The sequence below is a fragment of the Pyxicephalus adspersus genome, chromosome 2 (assembly GCF_032062135.1).
Source record: "Pyxicephalus adspersus chromosome 2, UCB_Pads_2.0, whole genome shotgun sequence".
NCBI classification, from domain to species: domain Eukaryota; kingdom Metazoa; phylum Chordata; class Amphibia; order Anura; family Pyxicephalidae; genus Pyxicephalus; species Pyxicephalus adspersus.
In genome coordinates, this window is record NC_092859.1 from 41,359,451 (window position 1) to 41,382,291 (window position 22,841).

A 22,841-nucleotide genomic window follows, 5' to 3' on the forward strand; every position below is an offset into this window, starting at 1 on the left:
GATATTCAAAGAACTACATGAAACAAAATATCCCATATCAATGTTTTAGACAATAAACATATTGCCTACAGCATTCTGAGTCATCATTATCAAAATTAACACCAGATAATTTACCCAAGGTGATGTTAAAATCCAGTTCAGTCCCACACTGCATGCAAGGCAGGTATTATGGAAAGCACTGGATTAGTGTAATTGGTATGAGGTGAAGGTAATGCCTTCAAAAATTTCACCAGTACCTAAAATGCTAATAACATTCATTTAACTTCCTGGACGGTTCATTTCTGTTCGGATTTATAGGTCTAAAAGCGGTACATTGTTTTTCATGAAAATGTATTTTACAGTATACTATAATAATATTATGAGTATAATAAAGTTTCAAACACAAAATCATGTCAAAATAATACAATAAAAACATTAAAAAAAAATAAATTATTAAATTATTAACTTTATTAATTTATTTTTTTTAAATGTTTTTATTGTAATATTTTGACATGATTTTGTGTTTCAAACTTTATTATACTTTAATATACTATTATATTTATTATAATATTTTCATGAAAGACAATGTACTGCTTTTAGACATATAAATCCACTGTATAGCGCCGGGGGACAGCTTGAGGAAGAGGACGCGGCCAGAGGATGGCAGAATGCCGATGGGACAAGGTGTTTGTTTTTAACTTTTTTCACTACCCTTAGTGTGACTCAGGGATACCGCTTTCAGCTTGTTTTTTTTACCCCGAGTCACACTCGGTCTTACCGCTGGGGAGGCTAAGCCCATATTTACTGCCCTTTTTTAGGAATACATTGTTGATAATCTACTTAAAACCAAATACAAAACCAAATTATGATATTTATGCCCCACACAAACAAGAGAACCAAATGATAGATATTAGTTTATATGTATATAAACTAATATATATATATATATATATATATATATATATATATATATATATACCGTATATCTTTTTTTTCTAGGTTTTTCTCGTTTAAAATTGGGTGCGTCTTATAGGCCGGAGCGTCTTATACGCCGAAAAATACGGTATATATATATATATTGTAACAGCTGTCCAAAGAAATCACAGGGTTTCACCCAGGATGACAGGTACATTTGCCCCAGATACAGGTTATATGCAGAGTATTTTTCTGTTTTTCAGTCTTTTGACCTGAAGGTGGGGTTGAAGTACCAGGCTTAATGACAATGAGCTTCTTGGGCAGGTGAGGGAGCTAAAGAGGCCTGAGTATGATCAGGTGTAACTTTCTCACTTGAAATGCATTCTGGAAATTAGGCTGGGGATATGAACTCCCAGACTGCTTATTCCTGTGTCTCTGTCTTGGCTGGTAAGCTGGGAGGATGTCCAAGGTGAACTGTGAGTAAAGACACAGACTTTGTTGCAAACAATGTATGGTTAGGGCCTTAGAGTCCTGCAAAGCACTAGGTTGGGCTGGATTGCTTGTTAAGGGATCTAACAGTGAGTTAGTGGCCAGGATTTATTTTTGCTGTTTGTTTTATTTTGCCTGTTTTTGTGTGGAAATAGTGTTCGTTGGTGGACTTTTAACCTGCTGGCCCTGTTTCCTGTTTAAAATACCCCCAGTTGCTATGGGTGATCTCACAATATATATATATACATACACATATACAAAAAACATATAAAATCAATCCTTGTTGTGCTTATATTATGGCTTAATTCTATAGCCAATTATATAGATAGTAATTTGAATACTGATACTTGTTCTAAATTTCATAACTTCTATATAGCTTGATGGTACGCTATAAGTTATTGATTACCACCAAATAAATTTCTCTACTTCCACATCAACACCACCCTATTAGAATGCCAAAATTATCTTAATAAATGTCAAAGCGTCAGGTTGCTGAGAAAATAAATTTGATAGTTTTTTTATTATATTGTGTACAAATTGTGAGATAAAGCCATGTGATGGTCTTTTTATTGATAGTATGTTGTATATGTTGACATTATGTTTTTATAAGTAAATGTTTGAAATAAAATAGAATTTATATTCTTTTGATATGGGTATGCCAATAATTTCCCAGTTAGGTCCACTGATGTGAAGTAGGACTATTTTCCTCTGTGTGGAGAGTACAGGTATGGAAGAAGTTTGTGTGGGGTGCAAAGATTTAAAACCCCTACAGGCCGAAATGTATACCCTCAAAGGCTGAACCCTGCCAGCTAAGTCAAGCCACCCAGGACAAAACTGTTGGAGGTACAACATCGTACAGCTTAGTCTAGTTGCTGGATTGTCTGCAGTTCATAATTATGACACTAGATGTCGCTGTTACTAATTCTTACTTGTGGTTTTTTCTCTCTCTGTTTTTCTATGATGTGTTACATATATCCTGTGTCATTCACCATGTAAGGAGAACTTCAGTTTTTGCATGCATGTTCTAATAAAGACGGTTTCCATAACCCACAGTGGCTGTTCTAGGATGACTCCACTGCACCCAACAATCATTCTCTGCAACAAAAACTCAGCTAGGCCATAATTCAAACCAGCCAGACCATTATGCAGCTCATCCAGCCAAGCCAGAACCATAGACCAGCCAGGAACTGGTTAAGATGTATTTATATTTTATTATTTTACAGTGACTTTTTTGATTATTTGCATCTTCCTTACTCTTTATAGTGGCCTTGCCAGGGACAAAAAGGTCACCATTGGTTAAAGAGTTGCTCAGGTTGACTTCTACTTTTTTAAGGTTCAGTTGGGACTGTAAATGTGCCTAGTTCAACGACCAATACGGGGATACTTCTTCCGATGTGGTGAAAAAGGACATCTCCAGGAAACAAGAGAACTTGAAGAAGGTGACTGAGCAACTACTTGCAGAAAAGCATTAGGAAACACCAACTGGGTATCCTAAAATTTTAGTCCGCTTCATTCCCAAAAATGAGGAAGAGAAAGGGAAAATGTTAGCCTCTATGCCTAGGACTGCCTCCTTGTCACGGAGGGGACAGGCACACCAGCCTCCAGATCTGCTCCGCAAAACAAAAAGTCTGGGTTTTCAGACCACTGGAATCTCAAAGTTAATCGATATTCAGAAATTCGCCAAAGATTTGATTGGGCCCTCTCCTGTAATTCCTATTCAAGTCGAAGGGATATATACTAAGACCCTACTAGACTCTGGAGCACAGGTTACCCTATTATACTGGGACTTCTATGATAAGCATCTGAAGCACATACCAATACGGACATTGGAGAGTTTGGAGATTTGGGGTGTTGGTGCCCAGAAGCTTCCCTATGATGACTATGTTCAGATCAGGTTGACTGTGGATCCTCGGTTAGCTGGGTCAGAAGGGTCTTGCAATATCCTTGCCATTGTGTCCCCTCGCTCCCCTGGGTCCTCGGGAAATTCCCTGATCATAGGGACAAACTCAAATTTAGTGAGAATACACACTCCGATAGTGGATCAAGAAGGCCCTCTGTCAGAGAAAATCCATCCTCACTGAAGTCTGTATATCAGAGCCTCCTTAGGGATGCCCCCACCACAAGGAGTGGGAAAATTGTGGCGTCTGGAGAACAAAAAGAGAGTCTTAGAACCAGGGGAGATGGCATGCCTCAGAGCAGAAGTGCGGTAGACATATAAGCAGCCGGGACCTTATTTGCTTTTGGAGACAGCTTCTGGGGAAGGTTAGAAGGCTAGAGTTGAGCTGGTACCTGAGACAGTACCCACTCGCGATCTGAAATTTAATAAGGGAAAAATTCCTAACAGTGTCAGAAATACCACTGGTTCACAGATGAAGCTCCAGGCTTGGATGCTATTGGGAGAAGTGAAGCCTGTCACCCCCATTGCTCCTTCTCTCTCAGTGGGGGGAGTGTCCGAAGAACTTGTAGAGGAGCTGCCCTGCCCAAACGCCTCTCCAGTGCCTGACGAATGGAAGAAAAGAATGCAGGTTATACTGTCAGAGCAGCCGAATCTGTTCTCTACTGATGAGCTTGATGTGGGATGTGCAAAGAGTGTTCAACATCGCATCCATCTATCTGATGACAAATCATTCTGAGAAAAGTCTCAATCGAATCCCCTGGCAGATTTGGATGATCTCCGGGAATATCTCTGTGAGCTGAAGAGCAACAGAGTTATCAGTGAGTCAAGAAGCCCCTATGCCTTGCCAATTGTAGTGGCCTGAAAGAAGAACGGGTCCCTCTGTTTATGCATTGACTACCGTACATTGAACAGGAGGAACATACCCGACCAGTACACTACTCTGAGAATTGAGGATGCCCTACAGTGCTTGTCAGGGGCTAAGTGGTTTAGTGTGCTGGATCTGAGAAGTGGGTATCATCAAATTCCCACGCATCCCAAAGATAAAGAGAAGACGGCTTTAATTTGTCCTGTTGGATTTTATCAGTTTATTCGGATGCCTCAAGACCTGAAAGAAGCTCCATCCACTTTCCAACAGTTGATGGAGAGGACAGTGGGTGACATGCATCTTCTGGAAGTACTGGTGTACCTGGATGACCTGATCGCTTTTGGATGAACTCTAGAAGAACACAAGAAACGTCTGATAAATGTCTTAGATCGTCTCCAGAGTGAAGGCTTTAAGCTGGTACTAGAAAAATGCCAGTTTTGTCTTCCATCCGTTACTTACCTGGGACATGTTGTTCTGGCAGATGGTGTGGCCAATAATCCCTCCAAACTGGAAGCTGTAACCACCTGACCCCGAACCCTAGAATAGCTTAGATGATTCCTGGGGTTCTGCTCCTACTATAGAAGATTTGTGGAGGGGTTCGCCAAAATTGCCAGGCCTTTGAACGAGCTATTGAAGAATGAGGGTGAACTCACACCAGTTATCTCAACACACTCTGAAAAAGGACCTCGGAGGTCCAAAGAAAACATCAAAGAGGAATGGACTTCTGCTTGTGAGGAGGCTTTTAATAAATTGAAGTGCCCCACATGCCCCAGTGCTAGCCTACGCTGACCCAGGCTGTCCTTACAAACTGCACGTGGATGCAAGCAGGGAAGGAATGGGAGGAAGGTGTGTTGTATCAGGAGCATGGAGGAAAGTTGAGGCCCATTGCTTATGTGAGTAGACGTTTGTCACCATCGGAGAAGAACTATCCCTCTCATAAGCTGGAGTCTTTGGCATTAAAGTGGGCAGTGGTGCACAAGCTAAGAGACTACCTATATGGTGCAAAGTTTAAAGTTAAGGCTGACAATAACTCCCTCACATACGTATTGACAACTGCAAAACTGGATGCCACTGGGCACAGAGTTCCACTTCAGCCTGAAGTATCGGCCGGGAATAGGGAAATCGAGCCGCTGATGCGTTGTCTCGAAGACTGTATGACCCTAATGAAAACTGGACATGGATGGACCCCGAAGAGATCCAGGTTCTATGTCAAGGAGTTGATTGGCAGGCCAAGCATGCAGTTAGTGCTGAGGCAGTTGGGGTTATGGCTGCTGGAGTCCCCAAACTTTATTGCAATCTGGTTCAGTTAAGAAAACCCAGTTTGCCTACCCTTAGCCCACCTGACTTGCGGAAAGACTAGTTGGAGGACCCCCTCTGTCAGTTGGCTCTGAAGGCTTTACAGGGCCAGAACCCATAAATGCCCAAAACCCTGCAAACTGATACACCAGAGAAAGCCAAGCTGGTGCCTAAAGTGTGGTCCAGACTACATGTGAATGGTGGTTTACTTTATAGGAGGGCCCCTTCTGAAGACCTCTCAAGAGAAATTGCAACTGTTCCTTTTTGAGAAGCATCAAAACCTAGTCTTGACAGCTTTGCATGATGACCATGGTCACATGGGAGTGGATAGAACTTTTCAACTGATCCGAGATTGATTCTATTGGCCTTGTATGCCGGGTGAAGTAGAGACCTATTGACACTCATGTTTGAGGTGTATTTACCAAAAGGCTCTACCAACAAGAGCCGCTCCAATGGGTCTTTTGCAGAGTCAAAGACCTATGGAGCTGGTGTGCATGGATTTTCTGTAATTGGAATCGGACACAAGTGGACAGGGGAACATCCTGCTGGTGATCATTCCATTCGTTATGCCCAAGCATTCCCCACAAAAGACCAGAAAACCTCCAGTGTAGCCAAAGTCCTGGTGGAGAAGTACTTTGTTCATTATGGTCTACCAAAGAGAATGCACTCGGATCTAGGAAGAGACTTTGAGAGTAAACTAGTCAGAGAGCTAGTGGATATGTTGGGGGTGAAGAAGTTGAGGACTATCCCATATCACCCCCAGGGGGACCCTCAACCGGGGAGATTTTATTGTACCCTGTTGGACATGCTGGGGACTCTGACAACAGACAAAAAGCAGCATTGGAGTTAGTTTGTTTCTGCGCTAATTAATTCATACAATAGCACGAAGCATGATGTGACTGGTATTCTCCTTATCCCCTAATGTTTGGAAGAGAAGCTAGGCCGCCCATTGACTTGGCCTTTGGCACCTTGTTAGATGGAACTTCTGCTGCTACACACGAGAATTATGTTAAGCGACTCCGTAAGGATTTGAAAGTGGCCTATGAAAGGATCCAAGTTGCTTCTGAGAGTCGGGGGTCACAGAATGGGCGATACGATTTGAAGGTCAGAATTCATGATCTTAAGCCTGGTGACAGAGTACTCCTAGGAAATTTGAATCAACGTGGTCAACAGAAACTTGCAAATCGATGGATTTCTCAATCGTAAATCGTTTATGCTCAATTACAGATGTCCCTGTATACCAGATTCGTCCTGAGGGAAAAATGGGACCACTGAAGACGTGGCAAAGGAATCGCCTCTTCCTCTAAGTGAAGCAATATAGGTGCCCCCACCAGTGGCGAGAATGCCTCAGAGAAGGGCCCCTATAACACAATCAAGATTATCTCCTTTTCGGTTTCCTGGGAAGAGGAAACTGAAACAGATTGGCTTGGAACAGGCGCAAATAAAGACAACAATTGTTGTGTCGACGAGCCCAACCCTAGCTCATTGAGGGTGGAGGCACCTGAGTTTGTGCCTCGGGTTACAACTGAATCTGTGAGTGGGGACATTTCTCCTCCTGAGTTACAGGAGGAGACTGTGATGGGCCCTCTTGCTACAGTAGAAGGTCCACTGTCACCACCCTATGAAGTAGGAGTTCAGGTTGCTAACCAAGAACCACTTGGAACTGTAGAACCAAGAGAGAAGCGTCCGGTGCGAGCCCCGAAAAGATTAATTTATGACCTACCTGGAAGTAGTACAGAAAAATTTATTGTGACATTGTGACCGCTCACAGGAATGTGAAAGCCATATTGAAGTCTGTGCCTAAAAAAAAAAAAAAAAAAAAAAAAAAAAAAGGATGACTTCCCTGGTTCTTGGCCTGATACACCTTGGGGGAAGTTTCCTCTGCCTCCTAAATTTACTGAAACTTGTTATCAAGTCAATTTAGTTCCCTGGTAATTTGCTACGTTGCTATACACATTGTTATTTTCCTTTGGGGACCAAAGACTCTCGGTGGGGGGAGTATGTAGCCCCTGTAAGGAAGCAGACTTGTCTATGATAGGTTCTTTAAAGACTTAAAGTTAATGCTGTCAGCAATGTCATTATGTTGTATGAAGACACTGTGCCTAAACCGCCGCTAGATGGCAGCATGTGCCCATATCCTTACATTGACTCATTGCATTATTGGAAAATCCCTGTTTGATTTGAGAGGAATAGCTGTATGTTCAGGTCAGAACTGGATTTATCTTCACCCCCCCCCCCCTATGCTCTTCCCAGGAGGAGAACTGTTTGACTCATAAGCACTCCATCCAAGTCTATGATTCTATATTGTATGTTATTCACCTCTTAAACTCACTTTATTATAGTGGTAACAAAAAAAACTTTTTTTTTTTAAACTCACTCCATTGGTGTATTGTGACAGACGAGAGTAAGTGGCATAGTCAGGAGAACTGGTAATATCCATCCCCTCCAGAGGGAGGAACTGCTACTTATTATTCCAAACTTGGCCACTCTAGGCAGAAAATTGCAACTACCAACACAAGATTTACCACAACAATAGATTGGGCTCTAGAATGCACATCTTTACAATAACAAAGACCTGATAAGAACAATGGGCAGCTATACAGTTAATAGTTAACAATTAAGGGTGATATCTAGAATCACACCTTGACAGGGAAGAAAAGGATAAAGCTTTGATCAATTATTCCTGGCTTAGCAGTATAACACTTAATCACTGCTAATAATTAAACCAAAATCTCAATACATGTACTTTGATTCAGACACCAATGAATCTTATTAACCACCTGGGTGGTTAGCCCAACCTTGGTTCGGGGTAAGTAAACTTGCTACTATTGTTTACCCCGAACCAAGGTCAGGGTAGCTAAAAAAATAAACATGCGTTACAGTGCAATCCATTTGTCATACAACATTGTATGACAATCTGATTACAACTGAAAAAAATACTTACCCTGTCCCCGCAGCTCCTCTGGACACGTCTGTCCTCTTCTTTCTTCATCCGGCGTGTGCAGTGACGATCTCCGGGGTTTCCCGGTGACGTCGCTGCATGCGTCGGTGAGGGGGTCGGGAAATTCAAATCACTTTGTATTGAACTCAATACAAAAAAGCTGTATTGCGTCCAATACAAAGAAATCTTTATATATTATAGATATAATTGTATTATATATATATATATATATATATATATATATATATATATATATTATAGGCTACTATACAGTTACATTACATTATACACTATTTTTTTTTTAAAGATTTTTTTTGTTTTATACATTTTTTTTTTTTTTATTCCCTGTGCCCGCAGTGGCCCGTGTCACTAGTGTCTATCTCCTGGATCCCTGGCAATTGACCCCTGGCGTGTGACCTGACCTCTCTTGTTTGCTGCCTGCCTCGACCCCAGCTTTCCTCAACTATCCTCCTGCCTTGTGATTTTGTACTGTGCTTGCCCACCTTGGTGTGCTCAAGAAGAGCTACCTGGCCTTAACCAGCCGCGCAACACCTTCACCGTCACGGGCTCTGGAGAAAACCTGGTTATGGCTTAGACTCTGCACCTTGGCCCGTCTCAGGGCTCACACCACTTCCATACAAGCGGTAGCACCACCTAGTAGTCTGCCTACCTGCTTCCCTAACTAGCCTCTTGCTAACTTCTTCCTTGCGATTTAGAGGGGAAGAGATAGATGTGACATTACCCCCCCTTTTACAGGGCCTCACTACCCGTTGAGGTCCTAGTTTAAAGGGGAAGTGGAGGTTGAGTTTTTTTAGCCAGAAGAGGGGCAGATAAATCTGCAGCAGGAACCCACGATCCCTCCCTAAGGCCAAAACCTTTCCAGTCGATGAGCTTCTTACGAGAAATTTTGGAATCCAAAATTGATGAACTTCATATTCCTGAGGGAGTAGCCAGTGGAGAGGAACGAAAAAAGCAATTCAGGACCAACGGCTTAAGTAGAGACACATAGAAAGGATTGGGCAGCTTGAGATGTGGAGGAAGGCATAACTTATAACAAACTGGGTTAACCTTGGCAGAAATTACATAAGGTCCGATGTAGTGTGAAGCAAACTTTAGAGAAGGCACCTTGCAAGAAATATTCCTGGTGGATAGCCAGACTTTGTCCCCAGGTTGGAGAAGAGCAACCTTACGGTGATGCCGATCCGCAAACTTCTTGTAACGGGCAGCCAAATGCTCTAGGTGCTCTGATGTTAAGGCCCGAATAGGTTTGAAGTCCCTCTGCAGGGCACAAAGTGCAGGTGTCACAGATCAGCAGCACTGCTGATCTGGTACTTGTTTGTTCTCCTGATAGTGTCTGATTAGCAGCAGCTGTTCCTACCTTGCTCTAGCTGCTCTGCTGGATCAGGACTTAGGGGCTTTGCCGAGCCATTTCTGCTAATAGATTCTCACCTGTCCTCCTAGTCCCCGCCAGCTAGCCTGTCAGTCTCCCTATATATGCTGGGCTCAGTCAGACACCTATTGCCTCAGCAATAGGTGTTACTACCTGAGGTTCCCGTGAGCATTCAGTTTCCAGTCCTGGTTTCCTGTTCCTGACCTTGGCTTGTCCTGACCGTGCCTGTTCTCTGCCTGCCCTGACCCGGTCCTGTTTTCGTTTTTTTAATCTGCCTGTCGACTTTGTACTTCGCCTTCAGTTAACTCCAGCTGTCAGCTGCTACCTGCACGGGTGAGTCTGAGGGCCGCAACCTGGGTGCCGTTCGCAGCAAAGCCCAACACCCCTTGCGGGATGCTCTGGTGAACACCGGGCGGTACCTTAGACTCTGCGCCAGCTAAACGTGCTGGTAGCACAGAGGGTCCACCTCCTGTTCAAGTGTCTTGTTCGTGACAGCGGGTACTTCTAAAAATTGAAGTCTAAAAATTTCTTGATCAAAGACTAGCACCAGTGCTGCTGCCAATGGTATGAAGCTGGAAGAGGTACAAAATGGGCCATTTTAGAAAACTGATCCACAACCACCAAAATAACTGTACAGCCATCAGAAGGAGGAAGATCGGTAATGAAATCCATATAATCCATGGACAGGTGACAACAAGGCTCCTTGGGAATGGGCAGAGGAAGAAGCAGTCTTGCTGGGGCACAGATAGATGACTTGGTCTGAGCATAGACTGCTCAGGCCTTTACATAGTCAGTCACATCCTTACGAAGGTTGGGCCACCAGTAGAGACGGCAGAGGAAAGTTTATGTCCTGTGACCCCCCGGATGACCAGAAAGTTTCGGGTCATGTGCCCAACGTAGTGTTTTGGTGCAGAGTTGAAGCGATATCAAGGTTTTACCCGGAGGGTCAGCAGATTCCTGGATGGAGGTCAAGGCCAAAATGCGGGCTGGAGGGATGATAAACTCTGGCTCTGCAACAGTCTCGGAATCCTGTAGATCAAAAGAGCAAGAAAGTGCATCTGCTCAGGAGGGGTTTAAAGGTAATCACAAAATCAAAATGAGAAAAGAGTAATGACCAATGGGCTTGCCGTGGGTTGAGACGGCAAGCAGACTGCAGCTACTGAAGGTTTTTGTGATTAGTAAAAATAGTGATCTTGTGAGTGGAACCCTCTAAAAGGTAACGCCATTCTTCCAAAGCTAGCTTGATAGCTAGAATTTCTCTGTCTCCGATAGAATAATTCTTTTCTGCTGGGGAAAATTTCTTGGAAAAGAATGCACATAGGTGTCGTGCTCCAATGGAGGGTCTGAAAGAGAAGAGCCCTTGCTCCAACAGAGGAGGCATCAACCTCAAAAGAAAGGGTTTGGACACATCTGGCCCAACCAGAGCAGGGCCAGAAAGAAAAGCATCCTTCCGTGTCAGGGTAGTGATGAGAGTTACCAGCATGGAGTAATTTCTAATGAATTGCCAGTAGTAGTTAGTGAAGCCCAGGAATAACTGAGTGGCCTTCAGGCCGCAGGGTAGCGGCCAGTTAGTAAAAGCAGAAACCTTTTCAGGATCCATGGAGAGACGCTCTTTGTAAACAATATAGCCCAGAAAGGGCACCTTGGGAAGTTCAAACAGGCCTTCACATGGAGTCCATTGTCTCTGAGTCTTTGTAGGACCAGGCGGACATGCTGTCTGTGTGAGGGCAAATCAGGGGAAAAAATCAGGATGTCATCCAGATAGACCACAACACAGATGTAAAGCAAGTCATGTAATACCTCGTTGACAAAGTGTTGGAAGACAGCCAGGGCATCACTAGATACTTGTAATGCCCGTCCCTGGTAATAAATGCTGTCTTCCTTTTGTCCCCCTCCTTGATCCAAATTACAGTTAGGTCCATACATATTTGGACCGATACAACTTTTTTTCTCATTTTGGTTCTGTACATTACCACAATAAATTTTAAATGAAACAACTCAGATGCAGTTGAACTGCAGACTTTCAGCTTTAATTCAATGGGTTGAACAAAAAGATTGCATAAAAATGTGAGGAACTAAAGCCTTTTTTTAACACAATAACTTCATTTCAGGGGCTCAAAAGTAAGTAAGGCTTTCAGTTGCTGTTTGTTTGTGGGCCTTTCTGTCCGAAGTTTAGTCTTGAACAAGTGAAATGCATGCTCAATTGGGTTCAGGTGACTGACTTAGCCATTCAAGAATATTCCACTTCTTTGCTTTAATAAACTCCTGGGTTGCTTTGGCTGTATGTCATTGTCCATCTGTATTATGAAACGCCTCCCAATCAATGTGACTGCATTTAGCTGGATTTGAGCAGACAGTATGTCTCTGAACACCTCAGAATTCATTTGGTCGCTTTTGTCCTGTGTCACATCATCAATAAACACTAGTGTCCCAGTGCCACTGGCAGCCATGCATGCTCAAGCCATCACACTGCCTCCGCCATGTTTTACAGATTATGTGGTATGCTTTGGATCATGAGCTTTTTTCTTGCCATCATTCTGGTAAAGGTTGATCTTGGTTTCATCTGTCCAAAGAATGTTTTTCCAGAACTGTGCTGGCCTTTCTAGATGTTTTTTTTAGCAAAGTCCAATCTAGCCTTTCTATTCTTTTTTTTTTTTTTTTTTTTTTTTTTTAGCATTCTTTATTTTTGAAAACATTTTTTAACAACAAAAACAATACAGTAACCAGTCAAGACATAACAGGGTAGGTATGGGAAACAAAAACCAGCAAGTTACACATAGTATAGAGCCCTGATAAAAACCTGGTGAAGATACATACAACATATCCAAGTTAGCATTTGAATACATCTGTGGGACCGTATCACATATTAGAAAAAAAAGAGAAAAATTATATAAAACCCCCTCTTACCCTGAGAGATTCGGATCCAGGTGGCCCTTAAACTCCTGAGTGGCTCGGTAGTAGATCCAACTACCCCACATCACATTAAATTTGTCCTGTGTATCCCTTAAACTAGCCGTCAGGTCCTCCATGAGCATTATATCATTAACCCTGTGAAGCCACATGCCCACAGTGGGTACTGATGTTGATTTACATAACATAGGTATACAGGCGTTCGCTGTCACTATAAGATGTCTGAGAATAGAGCTCTTGTAGCTCTTATCTGAAATAGTGTTATGATGCAATAGGAAAAACCTGGGGTCTCCCGTTATATTGTAGGTGGTAACCTTCTGTATGAGCGCCCTCACCTGTTCCCAATATGGCTTTTTTATTCTTGAGGCTTATGAGTGTCTTGCACCTTGCAGTGCACCCTCTGTATTTACTTTCATGCAGTCTCTTTATGGTAGACTTGGATATCGATACCCCTACCTCCTGGAGAGTGTTGTTCACTTGGTTGGCTGTTGTGAAGGGGTTTCTCTTTACTATGGAAATGATTCTGCAATCATCCACCACTGTTGTCTTCTGTGAACGTCCGGGTCTTTTTGTTCAACCCACTGAATTAAAGCTGAAAGTCTGCAGTTCAACTGCATCTGAGTTGTTTCATTTAAAAAGTTTGGTATATGATCAATTTCTAAGGGATAGGATTCATGACCACTTGGGTAGTGTTGCCGAGCCTAAAGATAAGGAGAGGATGAAGAGAAAAGTGGCTCTTTAAGGCAGTATTATTATAAAATTGATTAAAATCTTTTATTTATATTCAATAAAATAAATGTCTTAACATACAAACATATAAGGTTTTAGTACTCTGACATTATAAATCTAGATACATTACATCGGGTTGGTTATAATGTACACCAAACCCCAGTGAAGTGACGGTCAATAAAGGTGATTTTCCTGTTAATGGTCTCCCCCGACGCATTTGGCCCTCGTGAGGGGAGTTGAGACCAAGGAGGGCAAGCATGGTACAAAATTACAAAGCAGGAGGATAGTCAAAGAAAGCCGGGCTCTGGCAGGCAGCAAACAAGAGAGGTCAGGTCACACGCCCGGGGTCAATTGCCAGAAATCCAGGAGATAGACACTAGTGATGCAGGGGCCATCGTGGGCACAGGGAACACAGGAGACAATGGGGGCAACAAAAGGCACAGGAGACTCAGGGATATCCACAGACAAACAGAAACACTGGAACAGCACAGGGAAGTTAGCTGGGAACCAACAGACTAGACAAGGAGAGGTTAACGCAGGAGCTGGACTCAGGAAACACTGACTTAAGCCTTAGGTGAACAGGAACTAGTCCACAGAACTAAGGGCTTGAGACACGTTGCACGAACAATGTGTGAGCTAGCTAAATAGCCAGGGCTGGTCCAGAAGCTTTTTTCTGATTGGCCAGCGGATTGGATAGAAATGATAAAGCTTGGTAACAGTGACACACTGTCACAAACTGTGACACACGTCAGAACTGCCCACATGAGCAGGAAAGAGGCGTCTGCGCTTTAGAGGGGAAGAGGTAAGTGTGACATGTTAGTAGCTAACCTAAGTTATTAGTACTAATTGAATTTACATAGCTGCATAATATCTTAATGCTATATAAATCCTGTTTATTAATATTATTAATAGTAATAATAATAATTGTTAGCTGGCATCATGACCTGCATGACCCATAGTGCGGTGACATTAGGCAAGTAGTGCGGTGACATTAGGCAAAAGGATGGAGGACCAGAGACGGAGAGTGGGTCAGCGAGAGCAATAGCAATGTGTGGCCTCTGGTCACTGAGAGGGAGTGTGGACGGCATTGTTAACTGCCATCTAGAGCTGGGTACTGGGCAGGCGGCAGCAGTAACAGCAGGAGGGGGAGGCGGAGGGCCCTGAGATGGAGCATGGACAGCATTGGTAACTGGCATCTAGAGCTGGGTACTGGGCAGGCGGCAGCAGCAACAGCAGGTTGAAGCTATCACTTATACGGACAGTGTAGAAGCTGTAGCTATTAGAGACATTGGTGTGTGGGGGACTGCCTTTTTCTATCTGCTAGCTGTATCTTTGTAAAATGCACATAAAGTTTTTCAAGTGTTTCCTGCCCCTGATAGTGGCCTTAGAAAGCCCACCAGGATATTAGAAAATTCAGGAAGTACAGGGGCAGAGATGAGAACATGTGCTCAGCCAGGGTGGGTGCCTGCATTCCTTCCATCATGAGGCAATAGCAGGTCAATGTAAAATACGGGAATTAAGACAGAGCATGGACAGCATTGGTAACTGGCATCTAGAGCTGGGTACTGGGCAGGCGCCACAGCAACAGCAAGAGGAGTAGGCAGTGGGCCTTAAGACGGAGTGTGGACGGCATTGTTAACTGGCATCTAGAGCTGGGTACTGGGCAGGCAGCAACAGCATGAGAAGGAGCCCTTGGGCCCTTAGATGGAGCAAGGACGGCATTAGTAACTGGCATCTAGAGCCGGGTGTAGTGCATCATCAATGACACCCCGAAATGTGTAATGCAAGTGTGTAATCTGAAATTTGTGAATATAGAAGGGCCAGATGAAGATGTTTTGTGTGCCAGAACTGTTGATGTGGTCTGTGGTGCCGGAAGCCGTAGTAAGGTAGACGATATTGCTAGTTTGCATCATGAAGTGGTTGACATGAATGCCAACCCTCAATCTTACAATACTTGGCTTAAAAATCCTATCAGTGTGGCAGTACTGGGGGTTTTCATGTGCAGTTTTTTGGCCTCCCCGAAGAAGCAGAAATGTATAGTATATTGCTAGTTGGCACAATGTCAGGCATGACACTGGCGATGAATGCCACCCCTGGACGTTGCAATAACTAGCGGGAAAATTCAACCAAGGCAGGCTCAGCTAACAGGGTGTTTGGTGGTAGGCAGCCACAGACTCAGCACAGGAGCAGTGTGGGTTCACAGAGGCATCTTGGTTGGCCAGTGAGTCCTTGTGTCAGTCATTCAGTGACATCTGGAGTGGGGATATGATAGATGTTAGTAACCCACCTTTCGTTCAAAAAGGTGAAGCAATTGACATTTTCCGGCGACATTCGTGCCATTCGTGTTACACTTGCCTCCACTGGTACAGGGGGATACGGTGGAGGGGGTGTCCGCCTGAGATCCCTGTGTGGAATATGGTGTGCGGAAGTCCTCACACAGCCAGTCGCATAGTATTCTGCTCAGGCGGGTCACCTTTTCTTTCTCTTGCGCCGGATTGGGTAGAAACTGTGACATTTTTGTCTTTGTAGCGGTGATCCAGAAGGGTGACCAGCCAGTAATCATCCCGGTTTTTGATGCTGCAAATGCAGGGGTCCCTCCGTAGGCATTGCAACTTGTGGACACACACATATCATTCTCTTCCTGTCCCTCAGTAGGTGCCAAAACATCTTCCTCCTCATCACCCACCTCCTCCTCTTCAAGCTGCAGCAGTTCCTGTTGTTCCATCGCCCGCATAATGCCTGGGGCGTGACAGCACAAATGCGGGTTGGACGGGTCCTGTCCAGCGACCCCAATATGGTCTCCATCATCATCATAATCATTTTCCTCCTCCTCTTGAAACTCATGATGATGGCCAATGTCCCTTCTTGCTCCTCCTGATGCTGGCTGTGAGCTATGGGGTGTAATGTCACCCTTATCCTCCTCCCCCATTTCTTTCCCTCCTCTCCCATCACCACTTTCCATCAGCTCACACAGGGTATTATCAAGCAGAAAGATGATGGGTATGACATCAATCCAGCCTGACCGCTCCCAACTCACAATGTTTGTGGCCTGCTCAAAGGGGGCCAGTACCTTGCATAGCGTCCCCATCTGCAGCCACTGGTCACTGGTAAAATAGCTCAGTTGTGTGGCTGTTCCAAGGGCACCGCTGCCTCCATGCACCATGCTGACCAAGTAATGGCGGATGGCTATCTTTTGCTCTCACAGACGCTGGAGCATGTGCAGGGTGGAGTTCCATCTAGTTACAGTGTCACAAATGAGTCTATGGCGCTGGATCTTGCTAAGCGCCGCAGCGGCAGAAGGGGATCAGCAGACACTGTCTGTCTCAGTAAGTCCTGCAGTCCTAGGTATGTGTGGAGGAACTTCTGCACCACCAGTTTCAGTACGTGCACAAAGCAGGGCACATGTGTTATGGGGCCCATGTGCAGCGCGGCCACAAGGTTGGCCCTGTTGTTGCACACTACGATGCCTGTTGTGAGCTGGGAGGGCGTAAGCCAAGCATCAACCTCTCTGTGCAAAGCGGACAAGAGTTTTCTGGCTCTGTGACTTTTCTCCCTCAAGGATACCAGTTTCAGCATTGCCTGGCAACGCGTGTGCTTGAGGGAGCTATAGTGGCGTGTCCGCTTAACCACAGTGTCCTCTGTTGCTGCCCTTTCAGGAGGAGTGTTGAAAAGAGAGGTTTTGCCGGTAGAAGGAATGAAGGAGAAGGAGGGAGAGGACTGGGGTGGCATATGCTTTCCCACCACACCCCTCGGCAGGGCTGCCAGGTGCTGCAATGCCTCTTGCAGACTACCGCCCACTGAGCTATGCAAGGCCACTTAGTGAGCTGTGAAGGACAGGTAGCGTCCCACTCCGTGCCTGGTTGTCCATCTGTCCATGGTGATGTGGATTTGGCTGGACACCGAGAATGCCAATGCCCGGGAGAGGTTACCCATTACATCTGCATGTAAACTGGATACAGCTGTGCGGGAGAAGTAATGCCTGCTTGGTATATTCCACCGCCGCTCGGCACAGGCCAGCAGGTTACGGAAGGGAACCGAGTCCACAATGCAGTACGGCAGTAGCTGCAAGGCCAATAGCTTGGCTTGACGCGAATTGAGGTCGATTACTCTTTTGTTGGTTTGGCCCATAGCCTGATGCTTTGTGCAGAACTCCAGTAGAGTGGGCTGAAAGGACTTGGAGTTAGGGGAGCTGAAGGGGTCACTGGAGTACCCATCTTGCGGCGACAAACGTCGTCTGACGCCACAAAACCTGCGGCCAGGAGCTGATACTTCCTCGCAGCTGGAAGTCTGGCTGGCAACAACCTCCTGAGACGTAGAAGCAATACCAGTTGGAGCTGGAGAAGGAGTCAATGGAGGTGGAAGAAGAGACGATGACGTGGTTGCACCTCCTTCAAGAAAACGCAAAACTGCTCCCACTTTGGTTTGTGGTTCTTGCGCATTTGGGAAAGCAGAGATGTTGTACCCAAATGTAATCTGGCCTGTCCTCTGTGGATGTGCCTGTGGCACAGGATGCAGATTGCTATGCACCCATCATCATCTTTCAGCGTGAAAAAGGACCACACTGGAGAAGTGCATACAACCACTCTGCTGCTCTTTTTCTTTGCCTGCCTCTGCATCTGCTGGGTTCCCTGCACCTGCTCTATCTCCCCCACGGTCACATCGTCTCTGACTGTTCCCCTGCTTCTGCCCACTCGTCTGTGTGGACTCACCCCTTCCATCCCCAGTCTGTTGCTGCTGCCTTTCCTCTACGTCTGTTTCGGAACTGCTGCTAGCCCTTAGACGCACCGCTGGTTCCCAGGTGACATCACGGTCATCATCATCCTCCTTTTTCATCTAAGCCAACCTCTGCAAATGCACCCACTGATGCATAACCCTCACCCAGCAACTGCTGACCACACTGTCCAAGGGTCCCAAAGTCTGCCTCCTGCTCTGAAATTTGCAATAACAGATCCTCAGGCTGCTCGTCAAACAACAAGGGAGAGTCATTGGGAGGTACTGGCACATTAGCCATGGTAACTCCTGTCTTTGCTCCTGTCACGGCTCTGCTGGTTGTTGTTGCTGCTGCAGAAGAAGAGCCTGCTGCACTTGAGGCCCCTGAGACTAGGTCCACAATCCTGTCCACTTGGCGTGGCTGTATGATTGTAGTCCACCCTCTCAAAAAATCTACTAGTGTACTGGTGCTCGGCACATATCTCAGACCTCTTTGACAACTTGGGATCCTGCCTCCAACAGTTTGCTGCTGCTGCTGTCCTACAGTGGCAGACTCCTGGGGAGACTCTTGGGGGCCACGCCTTCTGACTTTGTGGATATATATCGCATTCAAAGATAGAAGAGGGCTGAACCAATACAAATCTACCTGCCACATCGCAAAATAATATAAAAAACAGAAGCAAGAGAAAGCACAGAGGGACTTTTAAGGCAGTATTAGCATCAAATTCACAGTAACCAATGACTTCAAAAAATAAAATTCAAATTTTAATACAAATTTTTTTAAAAAAAAGTATATAACACATACAAAGTATAGTGTGTATATATATATACACATAGCATGTGGTTAAAAACCAACAAAACCTTAACGCCTCTACGCGTTTCGTGGGACTGGCCCACATCTTCAGGAGGACAATGCCTGTTACTTCAGTGAATTCTGCAGCAGCCAGTCTGTATTTCCACAGGGTCAGATTACAACCTACTGCATTCCCTTTTTGTGCCCTATCTTACCCACAAGAAGCAAATCACTTTATATGTGGAAAGCTGTGTATCTATTGAACTTTCTGCATACCGATCTGTGTTTGTGGAAGTACAAGGGCTGCTCTTTCTAAAATCTGCTCGTGGACCCTGTGCTGTGATAGACTGTGTGGTTTCTGCCCTGCAAAGACACCTGTTTCTCTGCATATATTGTGATTGCATACAGGGCCATCCATACCACTCCTATTCTTAGCAGCATGTCTCAAGAAGAAACTGTGCATGTCCATGCCTTCTCCCACTAAGGATAAATCAGGTATGCCACAGGAAGAGATATCTGTTAGACTAAATCACATTGTTAAGCCCTCCCTAAAGCTTCCGGAGAGTTATGAAACAAACAAGGCAGAAATAACCGGCTCTTTATCTGATATGTGGAATAGGTCTTTACAATGTATAATGTATGCTGATAAATCCTGTGATGATGTACAGCAGCTAAGCAGTGCTCTTGCAAATTTACAAAAGTTATTTTTTGAGGGCTACAAGTTACAAAAGGCTTATGAGGGCTACAATAGACTGTCTGAACAATATACATCTTTTTGTCAGGAATTATTACAGATGAGTCTATTGAGGAGTTAAATAACTTTGCTACTAATAACAAAGAAAGGCACTACATTTATCTGGAAGCCTAATCAAGAGCAGAGGGTAGGATATCAAAACTGCATGAAACAGCCTCCTACTGCTCTACCTCCCCCAGATGTTCTAAGGCAGGGGTGGGCAAACTTTTTTTAGTCAGGGGCCACAATCTGAATAAAAATTTGACAGAGGGGCCAGGCCGATGGGAGAGTGGGCAGGGTTATGCCATCATGACGCCACTGAACGTGAAATCATGGCATAACCCCGCCCACTCCCCCATCGCATATCTAAACCTGAGAGCTGCGGACCACCCAAAGGGCCAGAGAACCATCCCTATTGGGCCATATATGGCCCGCGGCCATAGTTTGCCCATGCCTGTTCTAAGGGGTCCTCCACATCTCTGGGGTCCCACTCTTCGTGATCATCACAAAAATGCTACATGGTTCTTGGGGCCCAGACTAGGGCACCTCCAGACAACATTATGCCTACACTTGGAGTTAACCCATTAGCTGTTCCATTCTCCCCTCCAATGCATGAACATCAGCCATTAGAGATTGCTAACTATAATCACCATGAAGGGGCACCTGTTTCAAGGATTGAGGGAACAGAGATATTTCCACCCTTCACTTTTTTCTCCAGGATTATCAGAGATATTGCTAGGGCCAAGAATGCTAGAAACCCTAGCTTCTCTGTCATTGAGTCAAATACATATTCCCCTATAAACACTTGTGAGAACCATACTTCAAGGCATAGGGACCTTAGAAGTGCAATGTCTGTTAAGAAAACAGGGGTTGCACCCACTGGGAAAGTTGCAATAGACAATGCTTACAATGGTAAACAATGGTAAACAAAAAGACCCTGATCGCCATTATCTAATCCATAATAAGCCACATACCCTAATAAAATGTTGCTCTTTCAGGGAAAAACCCCTCAAAGAACACAAGGAGTTTTTGAGGAACCATATCTGCTTCAGATGCTGTGCTTCAACTGAGCATTTTGTCAGAGACTGCAAGGTTACAGCTCTTCATCCAGGCTCCTCTGAACAAGATTCAAAGTCTGTTATTCAGCACAAACCCGTAGAAGACCATAGCGGGGGGAGTGTTGACCAACCTTGCACCTCTGTGTCACCAAAATGCACTGAAGTCCGTGGAAAGGGACTTTGTGGCAAGTCTTGCTCCAAAATTTGTCTTGTTAATGTGTTTCCTAAAGCACAACCAGAAAGAGTTATCAGTATATATGTCATCCTAGATGATCAAAGTAATCACTCACTAGCAAGTCTAAAGTTCTTTGATTTGTATGAAATAGGGTGAGATGCATCACCCTATACCTTGTGAACTTGTGCTGGGTTATTAAAAACATCAGGTAGAAAAGTCAGCTGTTTTACCTTAAAACCACTTACAGAGCCAAAAAAAATCGCTCTTCCAACTTTAATTGAGTGGGATCAACTGCCAGATGATAGATAACCGATTCCTACACCTGAAACTGCACACCATCACCCTCATCTAAAACACATAGCTGAAATCTTAAATATTGCTTCTTCTGGGCAGAAATAATTTAAAAGTTCAGACACTGTAATGGTCCATTTAATGCTTCCTATGCCCCAAAACTTTTTCTAGGCTAGGTTATCGTGGGAGCTGTGTGTTTTAACAAGACACGCAGACAATACCAAGGTGATAAAGAAGGGAAGAGCTTCCTATTTTAGGCCATGCTCTAACCACTTTCACGTGAGTGAAAGCCCTGAGCTGAACACTAAGACATTCAACAACATCAAAGCCTGCGTCCTCTTACGAGAGAAACATGAAACTGGTGCAATAGTGTTTCATACACCTGACAAAGACAATATGGTGGCTCCTTTTATTGAAGATCAGGAATTTGTTGCCCTTATGGACAAGGAATTCTTTAAGGATGACTCCAATAGCTGGGTAGTTTCATTGCCCTTTTGTGTTCCAAGGGTCTGACTTCCCAACAACCGCAAACAAGCTGAATTAAGGTTTGCATCATTAAAAAGGACTCTTAAAATAAGCCAAAGCAACATCACCATGTTCCAACCAATTTGAATCCTGCCAACATTGCTTCAAGGTTGTTTGCAGCTACCAAGTTAGCGAAGACCATTTGGCTATCTTGGTCTGACTTCTTAATGAGTTTTTGGCAACAGATTCTAACAATGACTCAACCTTTCATGTCATAGATCCAGACAATGATCCTGAGATTCGTCCTTGGATGTCTCTTCTTGGGAAAGACTGAAAAGAGCTATAGCTAGACTTACTCAAATTGACAATGGACATGAGAAATCTGATCAATCTTCAGGATGCTATGGTTGGCACATGTGAAATAATCCACCTGGGAAGGAGGAGCTCCAGAAAGCAGAACTATATATCATCCATACCGCTCAAGAAGAGGTCTTCACTGAGGAAATCCAGTGTCTTTAAAGTAAGAGACTCATTCCTAGGCCACTGCTCTTGCTAGTTTATACCCTAAAAGAGACAGCCAAGGAATGTTAAGAGTAGGCGGACACCTAAATAGAGCATCCTTTTTCAATGATGATTTAAATCCCTTAATAATACCAGGTAATCATGGCATCGCTAATCTGCTAATTCAACACTTTAATGAAAAGTTACCAATCAAGGCAAGCATTTCACAGAAGGTGCACTTCACACTGCTGGTATATGGATTATTGGTGCAAAGAGACGGATTGCTTCTGTTATACACAAGTGTGTCAAATGCCAGAAGTTGAGAGGTAGACAAAAGCAAGCAACAGATGGCTTATCTATGACAGAATGGCCATGACACCTGTTGGTCTCGACGTCTTTGCACCATGGAATGTTGTCGCCAGACTCCTGGAGGTCTATCTGTATGTATGGAAATCAATATGAGTATAACAAAAAAACTGTAAGTAAGCAGTTACATCTTTCAGTAGAAAACAGCTCTAATCTATCATGTAGCTCTAGGCCAAATATAATATTTTATGACTAAACATTTAAATATTTTTAAAAAATCAGGAGTGATTGATTCTTTTTAAAGTTAAAATTCTCAAAATATATGTTTTGCTGCTTTTCTGAAAGTACCTAAAAGAATTTCCACTCTATAATGCCTGGAGGAGATCACCTCTTTGACA